Here is a 12,291-nt window from a genome sequence, read left to right as displayed (position 1 = left end):
CATGATGTAAATAAAATTTTGCAAACAATTGTTTGCATAAATAAAGAGGAAACTCATCCATCTATAGCCACCTGTGATGAGTAACTAACCAACAAGGATATATAAATGGTGCAACAAGCTAATCCATACACTTCAAAGCCAAATAACCTCCAAGCCTAGACCTATTTGTATAAAAGGGAAACATACTCTTCACCATAGCGATGGAGACCTCTCTAACAATCTGTGTATACTTCACAGTGCCAGTGACACTATGAGAAAGAGAAGAGTAAAAAGTCTCAATACTGATTTCATCATATGGGTTGTATGCCTCTATCGTCTAAATCATATGGCATAACTCATCTCTCATAGAAACAATTTTCTCCCTGTTAGGGAGAGTGGTAGAAGCCAAAAGTGTAGAATCAAGAAACTCTACAGCATGAGATAATCTAGCAACTGTGTCTCTAAATAAATGTTGTCTCTCCTTAGAGGATGATGTAGGTCTACATGTTGTACCTGACTCAACACTATGACCCCCTCCCTGAACACTAGCCTCCTCTGAGGATGTAGGTGCACCACTAGTACCAGATGTCATAATGATATGCAAAGAAGATCTATGCCGATAAATGCAGAGTTAAGATATATGTAAGTAAATATAAAATTGAAAATTTAATTTAATTTAAAACGTGTATAAAGTTGAATGTAACTAAAAAATATAGATCATCGTTTTATTTAACACACTTTTATAAATATATATCAACTTGATGTGTCTAGCTCATATATGTGAACAAAAAATATGCACATGTGCATGTGTGATAAAAAACTAATTTGAAATTAAGTCAACTTTCTTCTACCTAATTTTTGACTACATGTTAAAGTACATAGGTTTACTATGTTAATGCTTTCTAAAATGTAACTAATTTTTAGCTATCTTGAGGTCTGAACAAGTTTTTTAAGTTTCATGTACATGTATGTTGAATTATAGTTTCCAAGTTTTCTAAATTTGAAATTGGTTAAATTTTAATTTTTCAAGTTTGAACAACTATCTAAGTTATTATAGTTTAGTTCTACCTAATGTTTCACTGCATGTTAACTTTATCTATATAGGTTTCTACTATGTTAATTTTTTCTCAAATGTAATTAATTTAGTTATCTAGGTCTCAACTTGAGTTTTCTATGTTTGATGTAAAATCTACATTTATGAAATTAAGTAAATACTTAATTAAAAAATACTATATAGCTCTTTATCTAACATATGATCTAACTATATTAAAAAAATTAACTAATCTAAATAATCAACTACTAAAACACTTAAAATAATATTAATTTGATTACTAAAACACTTTAAAATAATTAATTTGATTACTAAAACACTTAAAAAACAATTAATTTAATTACTAAAATACTTAAAATACAATTAATTTAAGTAATACTCATGGTTGTGCAAAGATTTGGGATGGAAGATTGTCACAAAGTGTTAAGTGAATGCCGCCTTTGTCAAGGCTCTTTAAGCAATGATGTTGGGGTGATATTAGAGTGGATGCAAAACTCCATTAATGGGTCTTAAATATATCTTTATATATGTATTACTGATACTCTAAGATGTATGTGGGCATGTTTTGGAAGAGGGCAGCCAACTCATCTCACATGTTAATTTTGTAGTAGAATTTATAGGTAGTCTAAGGCCATCACTCTATTATCAAATTTATATTATGTTCTGCTTTTTTTCTTAATGTTGGGTATATTTTGTTGTTACAATACTTGGAGGATTCCACTCCAGTATTGTGTTTGGTCTATCATTTTGTACATTTTTTAGATATATCATATCTGTTTATCATTGAATATTTTGCCTAAATATAAACTGTAAGATCGTAATTCCAATGCAGCATTCACCTAAGTTTTTGGTTCTGCAGCTTTTTGTCTCCATTCCTCTCAAATTGCCTGCACCAAACCCTGCATGGAATTATCCAAACTCTGTACAATTGAAGCTTTGGCATTATCGGTGGTCACAAGCATAACTATGACTGATTTTTATGATTTATCTATGCTCATCATACCTACTTAAATGCTTACCTTGTTATAAAAGACGGCATGCTAGGTTAGCTTCCTCCTGAGCTTTACTTAAGGTAGGGTGTTAGAGTAATTATTTGTTTCTCTTATTAATTTATAGATCATGTTGATTTAATTAATCAAGTTCTTTATTACTCTAGTCACTTAAGCTTTCTCTTAGGTGCATATAATTAATATTTTATATTAATTATAATGTGCAAACCTAGTTTTCTTTCCCTTTAGGGTTTCGTTCACCATTAAGGTTGAACTTTTGTACTTTTTGTTTTCATAACTTGGAATACAATTTTGCTCTCACACCATTGAGATTTTCCAAACTCTATTTTTTCCTTTTCTGGCTTCTCTTCAGTACAGGTTATTTGCATGGAGGTGTTTTTCGTGATCTATGAAGTTGGTTTTCATAACTTCTACATGTGTAACATGCATGTATATATAATTTTAAAAAAATTAAATCTGTGTGTGTGGGTGTGTGTGTGTGCGCGCGCACGTGTGTCTCTCTAGACATAATTTATACATGTATATATTCTATAAGTAGATCAAGAACACATTAAATGTATGTACATATGTACCTACAAATTCATGTTGTTTAAGTGCGCACTTTATACATGCTCTTGCTCCATCGTGCTCCCCTTTTCCATGTCCACTTTCAAAGCAGTTCCACAAAAAACTAACATTTCTTCTAGCAAGTTGCATGGCTAACCAATTAAATCCTTTTGCAGATTTAAGTTGTCTTGTGAGTTCATGAAATGAGATTATTAAAAATAAAAATATATAGAAATCAAATTGAAATATGTGTACAAATCAATTTAAGTTTCGAATTTAAAGTTAAATAAAAATGTACACATACATACACTAACCTACACAACCACCAGACCAGATCCATTGCTCTGAAAAATTTATTCGACAATTTTTAAGATCTTGAGAGATCATTGCAAAAAATGAGCAACATAGCTCCTATCATGAACTCTATCATCACTAATATAGAAATGAACCTCCTTGATGATAATGTGTTCATTTTTCTCCAAACTTTCTATCTCATCCACCTCAAATTTTGCATGTCTATAAACCACTTGCACAAATATTGCAACTTGTTCAAAATGAAAATATTTTCCTTGAAGCTCTGTTTGAGGTGAAAATGTATAGTTCTCAGAGAAATCTACAACTAGAATACAACCAAGTGGAAAACAATTTTTTGAATCACAAAATTTTCTAGCTTGCCATCGTGCACCATGACAATGTTGGATATGTAGATATATCAATGGACGAAAGTTGTTCGCAAACTCATCATACCGCATTTCACTCTCCTTCAATACATTTTTTTTGGATTCAACTCCTGTCTTATTTTGGTATGTCTCATATTCATATCTCATGCATGAAACTGTTGTTGATTCATCAATATTCTCAATTTGCGATGGAAATTTAGATAAATCTCCATAATCTGGACATTGATTTATGATGCACTGTACTTTGAACTCATCTAAATCTTCTAGTATATCACGAAACATAGACTTCACAAATTGTGATGTACTGCTAAGGATGACCAAATTTGGATCAAGTACTGCCATAACCTTTTTTTATGATTACAAGTGTAGACCAAATTCAATATGGTTTTGACAACACCAAGTTTTACGTTTCTTATTTATGCATACAAAGGAAGGATGTAGGCTCTCAAACATTCTCTAACATATTTTCACATTTGAAAATTTTTGCTTGAATATTTGAAATAATTCACTTTGTGTTATATCTATAAAATGTTTTGGATGTTCAATTTTTACCCCTGTCTCTTGATCTTTAATTTGTAGAGTATCATATCTATTGGAAGAAACACGAGACGATGTGGTCCCAAATTTAATAATCTATATTTTTTTATATCTTCAAAAATTCTGTCTTTTCGAGGAGCTCTGCAAATATTCACCCAAATATTCTCAATGTTTTCATCTAACATATTTCTCCTCCTAATGTATCTTTGAATAGTTCTAGATATATGTAGTAAATCAAAAATTGCACGTACTTGTTTTCTATGTGTTAACTTTCTACTAGATATAATAGTCATCAACGCTCTATATGTAGCACTCAAATCACCTCCTTGAGTTGTGTTGTCAATTTTGTTATAAGCAGTTTGCAAATTTTTAACTATTGTTTTATTAACATTATGTGCATGGTTTTTCCTGTTATCAACACCCAACAACTCCAAAACAGGCCTCATATGTTTTCTCCTAAATAACTTGACAAATAATTGTGTCTTTCCAAATATACTTTTGTTTTTGAAATATTCATCCCACATGTTTTGACAATGCTTTTTAATAGTGTTCTCTTTTGCCATTTTTGTAGATGGAATTCAACTATAAAATAGGTCCTCATCCATATCCATCAAATTTCCTACACCTAATAATATGTTTCTATCATTAAAACTATCAATTTGTTCATCTTCATGAATCTTGTCCTCTTCATGAATCTCATCTTCTTCATTAACTTCGATAGGTTGGTTTTGATTACGTTTTGTATGACCCTTCATTTTGTCATCTCTTATTCTGTCGTATTTCCTTGATCTAGCCTTTTTATTACCTATTCAATACTTTGACGATCCTTTAATTTAGATTCCACTAGAAATATATTTCAATACTTCAATATAGAGTACATAAAAATAACTAGGTGAAAAAAAATACCTTATTGACGATCCTTTATAATTGTCATTAAACTCCACGAAACAATTGATAAACACGGCTTCAAAAAAATATTTATTTTTGAAAATGCTCCTTTAAATTTTGCAATTTATTGTGCAGTTATTATAAATTGAAATTAAAAGAAAATTATTTTATATGAAACCACCAATGTAACCAGTAGCGATTTTTTGGGGCCGATAAGGGTTACGGCCGAAACCGTTACAGCCAAAAGAGTTGCGGTCGAAAGGGGTTTGGTCATAACTGTCTATTTGTCATCCTAAGTGGCAGCCACACAAACAAAAGATGCAATTTCTTGAAACTTTTCACTTTCAATACTAATTTCTCCATACAAAATGAAGTTTTTCTAAAAACTAAAAATACCCTTTTGACGAGCTTGGGGTCAAGATTATGTTCATATAAATTTTGTGGTATTTTGATTATTTTAAGTATGTTATATTTATAAAATATTACGAGTAGGTCTTTTAAAATTCAACAAAATGTTTGTTCAAAAAAAGAAAAAAAATAGTAAATCATGTTCAAAAAATAAAAACTTTATGTGTACCTCTCCAGGAGAGAGTCATCTTCAAGAATATGTAATTTTTTTTTTTAAAATGTGTATATTTGATAGAAAAAGTTTGGCGGGAAAAAAAACTATCAATTTCTGACAAGTTCGACTTTGAACACTTATAACTTGAAACATATAAGTTTAAAATCTTTTTTTGTCCTCTAGGTATACAAGTCCACTATAACATAGTTTAAATTAGACCAACATATGATCATTTGCATATATTTGTTTGGTGCGAACGAAACTGTATATTTTCAACATTTTAAAATAATTTAAAAATAGACTTAAAATTTTTTTTAAATGATAAAAATTTCACTCAATTAAAAAATAAAAAATTATAGGAATAAACTTCATCCAATTTTACACATTTCATTAGTTTACATCATCTTCAAATTTTAAACACAAATGTCCCTTTTCTGTCATTAAATTTGAACAGTTTAAATTTTCATATCATTTTCCTTTATAAAAGGGTGACACATGTTTGTGCTTTTACCCTTAAGTCTAAGTAAACCCACAAAGGATCAAGAACAAGAAGGAACCAAGACTGGTAGGAAGTAATGATGATGTTATGAAGATGTTTTCATTGATGTCAAGGCATAAGAAGGAACCAAGATTGGTAGGAAGTAATGATGATGTTATGAAGATGTTTTCATTGATGTCAAGGCACAAGAAGGAACCAAGACTAGTAGGAAGTAATGGCCAAAAAGGCACATTAATCTCATAGGTGTGACTCTAGTTCACAGGGGTGATCAGAGAAAGATGAAGTACAAGCCTAGTAGAGGCAATGACAAAGGAGATCCACTTAGATGGAATTATGCTAAGTGAAGAGAGAATCTGTTGAAGGATGTCAAGCAGAAAGAATGTCAAATCAACTAGTGACTATGAAAGATGGCTTGGCCAAGTTAGCAAGAAAAACATGAAGCAAGATACTAATGACTGCGATGTCACCAAGTGGGTAGAACTGCACTCATCATTGCACTTAATGGTGATGGGGTTGACATATCAAGGAACGGTCGAAAGAATTCAAATTTGAATTCTTTCCAACAAAAGAAAGTCATCGAAGACACAAGACACCCATGACTCCTATACAAACATACTACATCTAACAAGAGTGACGCACTACTGCAACGAGATTGTTGATTGATTAGCCAAAGAGTCAAGATAAGTGTAATCTAAAAGTGTGAAGAAAGTGACAAAGTGAGGGAAGATCTTACACCTAAGAATGTGTTGAGGATAATCTAGTGAGCCAAAACAACACAAGTGTGATCATGTGCGAGAGTGAGCAGAGCCAAGTCCACAAGTGATCGTGTATGAAGTTGTTTAGCCAAGAGAAGATGGAGCATAGTTCCAAATGTGTCAGAATGGCTGAAGAGGGATCTATTTCCAAGCTAAGTGTAGTAGCTATTTTATTAGATCAATCCCTATTGTTTACTAATCTCTATAACAGAAAATCTCATTGAGAGTGGACCCTAACAGGGTTCTTGCATCAAATTCCCTAACAGGGTGACACATTAACTTGTGTTCCAAAGTCCTTTGACAGGGTTGCTCCTAATAGGGCAAGATTTTTATAGGCCTCATCAAAATCCCTTAACAATGTCTTTGTAATCTTTTAACACAGATAAGATTGACCAGGCGCACTTTAGGAGAGTGCAAGCTTTGTGAGGATCGACTTACACACTGTAGTTTTTACCCTAGCCGGATTTCCATGAGATAAATATTGTGTTATGTGTTGCTACGTTCATGTTCATTGTTTTTACTTAATTCTAACTAGTTAAGTTGTAGCAAGCACAAACCTGTAGACTGGTGTGAAGTGTGATATAAGCAAAAAAGTTGAAACTAGTATAGTATATTAATTCACCCCCCTCCCCCTCTCAGTATACTAATTTGTGTTTGGGCCAATTGTATTATCAATTGATAAACTGATGTGGGCAAGAATAAAAATACAATTTTTAAAATACTTAATAAAGTAGTTAAGTATGGTATCTTAGTTCCTATTAAAGTGTAATCAATTGTCTAATAAAGAGGATAAAAGAAAGTTAGAGAAATGAGTTATTGATCAATTGATAAATTTTAGTAGAACCTTGGTTGAAATTGAAGATCAATTACTCGAGCATTGATATGGTATATTGGAGGAGAGATCGATTGCTTTAGACAAAAATTGGAAGATTAGTGAAGCATCACTACCTATAATACTCCATTTAATCACTATCGATGAGATATGTAACATGTTGGAGCAAGCTAAAAGAAGAATAAGTATTTTCACAATCGAGAAGCAAAGGAAGTTACCGCAAAATTGATGATGTTATACATAGAATGATTGGGGAAGTTAGACCAGATGTTCCAAGGAAGAAAGAGCCAAGAACTAAGAGGAACAAAGACAAGAAATTTGTTGATGATCAATTCTTTCACAGTTAGAGAATCAAATTTGTTTATAGCTAGAATCCTTGTTACAATTCATTCACATGAGGATATCAATTTTGAGATGAATGAGCTCAAAGATGTAGAAATTAATAAAGGCCAATCTTTAATTGACCCTATAAATATTGATTCTAGACCATAAAGTAATGTGCCTAATGTATTAGACAATTTGAGATCCATTTTAGTCATTTTAAATTGTCATTTTCAACTCAATGAAGTAGTATCTAATTCACCTTCTGCTAAAACCTTTTCAATCAAATATGAGCTTGAACCAAGTGGGTCCACTTTCCTTGGTGTAATCAAAGGATATAGCTCTATTTCCTAGTTCGCATAAATAAAGTCAGGAACACATTATCCAACATTATAACTACTATCAACAATCATAATTAATCTTACATATAAACAAGATTTATTGGAAGAATAACACAACACATGAGCATAACACATTGCCTGAGAAATTGTATGTCATCTCTAAGTCCTATAAGTCTGAGCATACAATAAGAATCACCAACCAACAAATGACAAAATCACAATGAAGATAAGTGCAAGCATCCATGTTAGATCTCTTAAGATCATTACTCACTTTCAACTGAGAAATGTTGTCCTTGCTCAAACTTAGATGCAATGTGTGTAACCTCAATTGGATAGTCAACTGTGTAGTGGTTTGGGGCAACCTCTTAACACCAAGTTGCAACAAACTTTTCATTGGATTTGGGATTAGGGCAATCAATGACCACATGACTAATGGTGTAACATCACCAACAACAAATGTGTAGTTCTTTGCTAGTACATGAGAAACCTAATTTGGTCATCCACGCTGGGCTTTAATTTTGTGGTAGATCCTTTTATATGTTTAAATCTACCAAAATATGTGTAAATGTTGTGGATGAAATATGGAGTAATTGTCAATATCCAAATGTAACCTAATGCATCACCAATCACCTCAAAACAAGAATCACTACAATAATGTAGTGGGAGATGTTGAACCCAAACCAAATTGAATATAGAATGATTCTACAGAAAGATCAAAAAAATGGTCACAGTTTGACCAAAAGATATTGTTCCCATGCCTTTAGATTGTGGAGAATTGCATTACAGTCCTCAATATGATCACAATACACAATTGAGAAGCCACTAACACAAGGATAAATTTCTAAGATTTCCTTCAAAATAAGCTTCTGGATATTAGTGATCCATTGATATATAGCAAAAAGAGAATGTCAAAAAATTAAGTGAACAAGAAACTCATACAAGCCTTGGTCGATTAGCATCACCATTGTTGAGTCCCTTGCGTTATCTTTAAATATCAAGTATTCCCCAAGCTTTTCAAAAGAAATGATCACATAAGACTTTAGATACTATATCAACACAAATCCAGATCATATAGTAAATTTAAGATATTGTTAGATTACTTGAATAATTATATTGATGTGCTCTATAAAAACTTTAAAATAAAAACATCCTAAGAAAACAATCTTTTTACAAATTGTTTTTAATACTTACATTATAGAAATTATTCAAATTTGATACTAATTATACTTGATAAAACAAATAATAATTTATATCTATAAATGCAAGATAACTTTCCATTCTCCAACCATAGTAAAGAGATCCACTAAAGGACTAAAGGCGGTGGGATGTCAACATCGGTCTTAATATGTACCTTTCTAAGATTAGGCAATCCAATCTTCCTTCGAATGGAAGAATTATTCAAAACTAAATATCTCGAGAAGGATAGATAAGTTCAAATAATGGAAGACATTATGACGTAGATAGAGATGAGGAAAATAATAATCCAATGAATACAAATTATTTAGGTGGATGACTTTATTAATTGAAAGGTGTATAAAAGAGAAATATTAGTTTGCCCATATTCAACGTGATTTTAGAGAAATTACTAAGAGTACAAATCTTAAATAAAAGAGTAAGGCACAAAACATAAAGCAGGTATATATGTACATCAATATATTTAAAAATATTGATGGTTATGTTACAATCCTTATTTTACTTTATTGATTTATGTGCGTCTGGTGTTTTATTATTAAATGATAATAATAAATTATTTAATTTAGGTTTGATTCTATTTGTACTTTTTAAAAATTTATATGTAAAATATCAATTATGTTAAAATATATATATATATATATATATATATATATATATTAATTAACTTATTTGGTAGTCACGAATTGATTGGCTTGTGAGAATATTTAAATTGTGTGCTATATTTATGGAGGAAAAAATTTATTTTATTTTAAACATTGAAATGAGAGAGCATAGGTCATTTATAATCCATTGCACAAGCCTACCTCATACTTCAATATGTAGGAGACATCTGATTGCACTTCCAATATTAGTTGTACAAACCCTATCTCTCATACATTTGAATTCGTGACTTCTCTTACAAGAACACAAGTTTCTCACCATCTAGAGTTGGAGTATTTAAATTGTATGCTATGTTCATGAAGGATGAACTTTATTTTATTTTGAACATTGAAATGGCATAACACATAGGTCATTTATAATCCATTATACAAGACTACCTCATACTTAAATATCTAGGAGACATGTTATTGCACCTCTAATATAAGGTGTGCAAACCCTATCTCCTATACATTTTAACTCGTGACCTCTCTTACAAGAACACAAGTTTCCCACCATCTAAAGTTGAGCATTGAATCATTGTTTTAGCTTTTTTTAACATTCAAAGAATATGATATTAACATTATTTCATCACTTATGCTTCTTCCAATGTGTATAGCACCACTTATGCTCGGATCCTAGTTGAGGTCAACATCTCCAAAGGTCTCTTAGCGAAGATTTGTTTGGCCTCTCTAATTGGATCTTGGATCCAGTGTCTTGATTACGAAGGTATCCCTTTTCGATGCAGGAAGTGCCACAAGACCGGTCACCTTGCTGCTCCTCTGAAAAACCTAGACAGAAGAAGTCTCCTTGGTGGAAGAATGTGTCGAATGATCATTACACTATCCAAAAAGCCCCCTCTGTTGGGGATGGTGACTCTCCTTAGGACTCTTTGGTGGCTGCCACGACTGTTGTCTCAAATGGCTCTCTTGTGGCCCCTTCTTTGGAGACCTCCTCTGTTCTACCCTTGTCTACGGATGTCTCCCTTGCAGATGATTCTTCGGTGGAGGAGTTTGTTGTTCCTCGTGGTCCTATTGGGGGCCAGGACCCTGTTCCCTCTCTTGGCCCCACCCTTGTTCTGGACTTTCCTCCTGTTTCAGTGGGGGGCCAATTGGCTTTGGGTTCTTCTAGGGAGATTGTTGTTTTCTCGAATTCTCTTGGGTTCCATTGTTCTGTTTCTTCTGGAGATCGGATTGCTGAAGCAACTAAGGTGGAGGATAGTTGGAATGCAGTAAAAAGAAAGAAAACTAGGCCATCTGCTCCTTAAAAATGAATCTTCGATCATGCAAGGGAGGCTCTAAATCAAAGGGCAAATCGTGATGTATCTGGCCCTACCTCCTAGCTGGATCTTTTCTTTTGGCTGGTGACTGACTTTTTGTCACCATGGTTACCCTTTGATTGGGGGGTGACTAGTTCTACATTTATTTATTGTACCTTTTGTTTATGCACTCATTGAAAACTTTAGGCTTGTACAAGGTTTCAAGCACCCTTCAAACCCTGTTTTAGCTAATCAAAAACATTATTTCATCACCCTTGGATAGTACTCTTTGGTCGATTGCTATTCTTATTGTGCTTATATTAATGCTTTTAATATAAGGTGTACAACCCCTCCCCACTACAGATTTGAACTTTTGACCTCTTACAAGAGCACGAGTTCTCTACCATCCACAATTGGCAAAGTATCAATTCATTTTTCACTTTCTGTATCATTCAAAGAATATGATATTAACATTATTTCATCATCCTAGGGCAAAAATTTTGGATTATTGTCATCCTTCATCTTTGCTCCAGGCCTTTAAATCTATTCATCTCAAGGTTTGATGAATGGAGAAACTAACCTTGCCTAGTTTTTGTGTGTGCGTGTCATCATTTACAATTTGATGAAGCAAATTATGTCATGCCCTTACACATCAACAACAATGATTTTAAGTGATTGTCACTGTTTTTGCACCAATAGACTCAACAAGACTTTGCATAAACGCATGCAAATCAAAAGCCAACTAATGTTGTCAATCTTCAAATGTATAGCTATGGAAATAGCATGCAAATAAGCTCAAAATGTAAAATCATAAAGTTCACCCCACATGCAATATTCTGATATGTGCAGTTCTCTACCACTGAGTGGAACTTTGCTTCTTTGTGTAATGTGGAATACTATTGGTTATTGTCGTGACTGGCACTCATTGTATTCTCTAATAGCCACGGTGAATTGTAACTCCTTGCATGTGTGCCATACAGTGCCCATTGCTTATTTTATTGCACTTGAACTCCAAATTTAACATTAATCTAAATTGCAAAAAGTATAAAACATATAGTTAGAATGAAAATTGACACCAATTGATTTAAACTTGAAAAGGATGCCATCCGTGCAGTCCAATGTGGTCTTCAGCTGACAAAGAACTACATATTTAACTTTGATCTACATTACACATTATATAACACCATAACGTTAAAATGCCA

This window comes from Cupressus sempervirens, chromosome 1 (assembly GCF_028749045.1).
Source record: "Cupressus sempervirens isolate cs-2001-9-10 chromosome 1, ASM2874904v1, whole genome shotgun sequence".
NCBI classification, from domain to species: Eukaryota; Viridiplantae; Streptophyta; class Pinopsida; order Cupressales; family Cupressaceae; genus Cupressus; species Cupressus sempervirens.
This window is presented reverse-complemented; position numbering follows the sequence as displayed.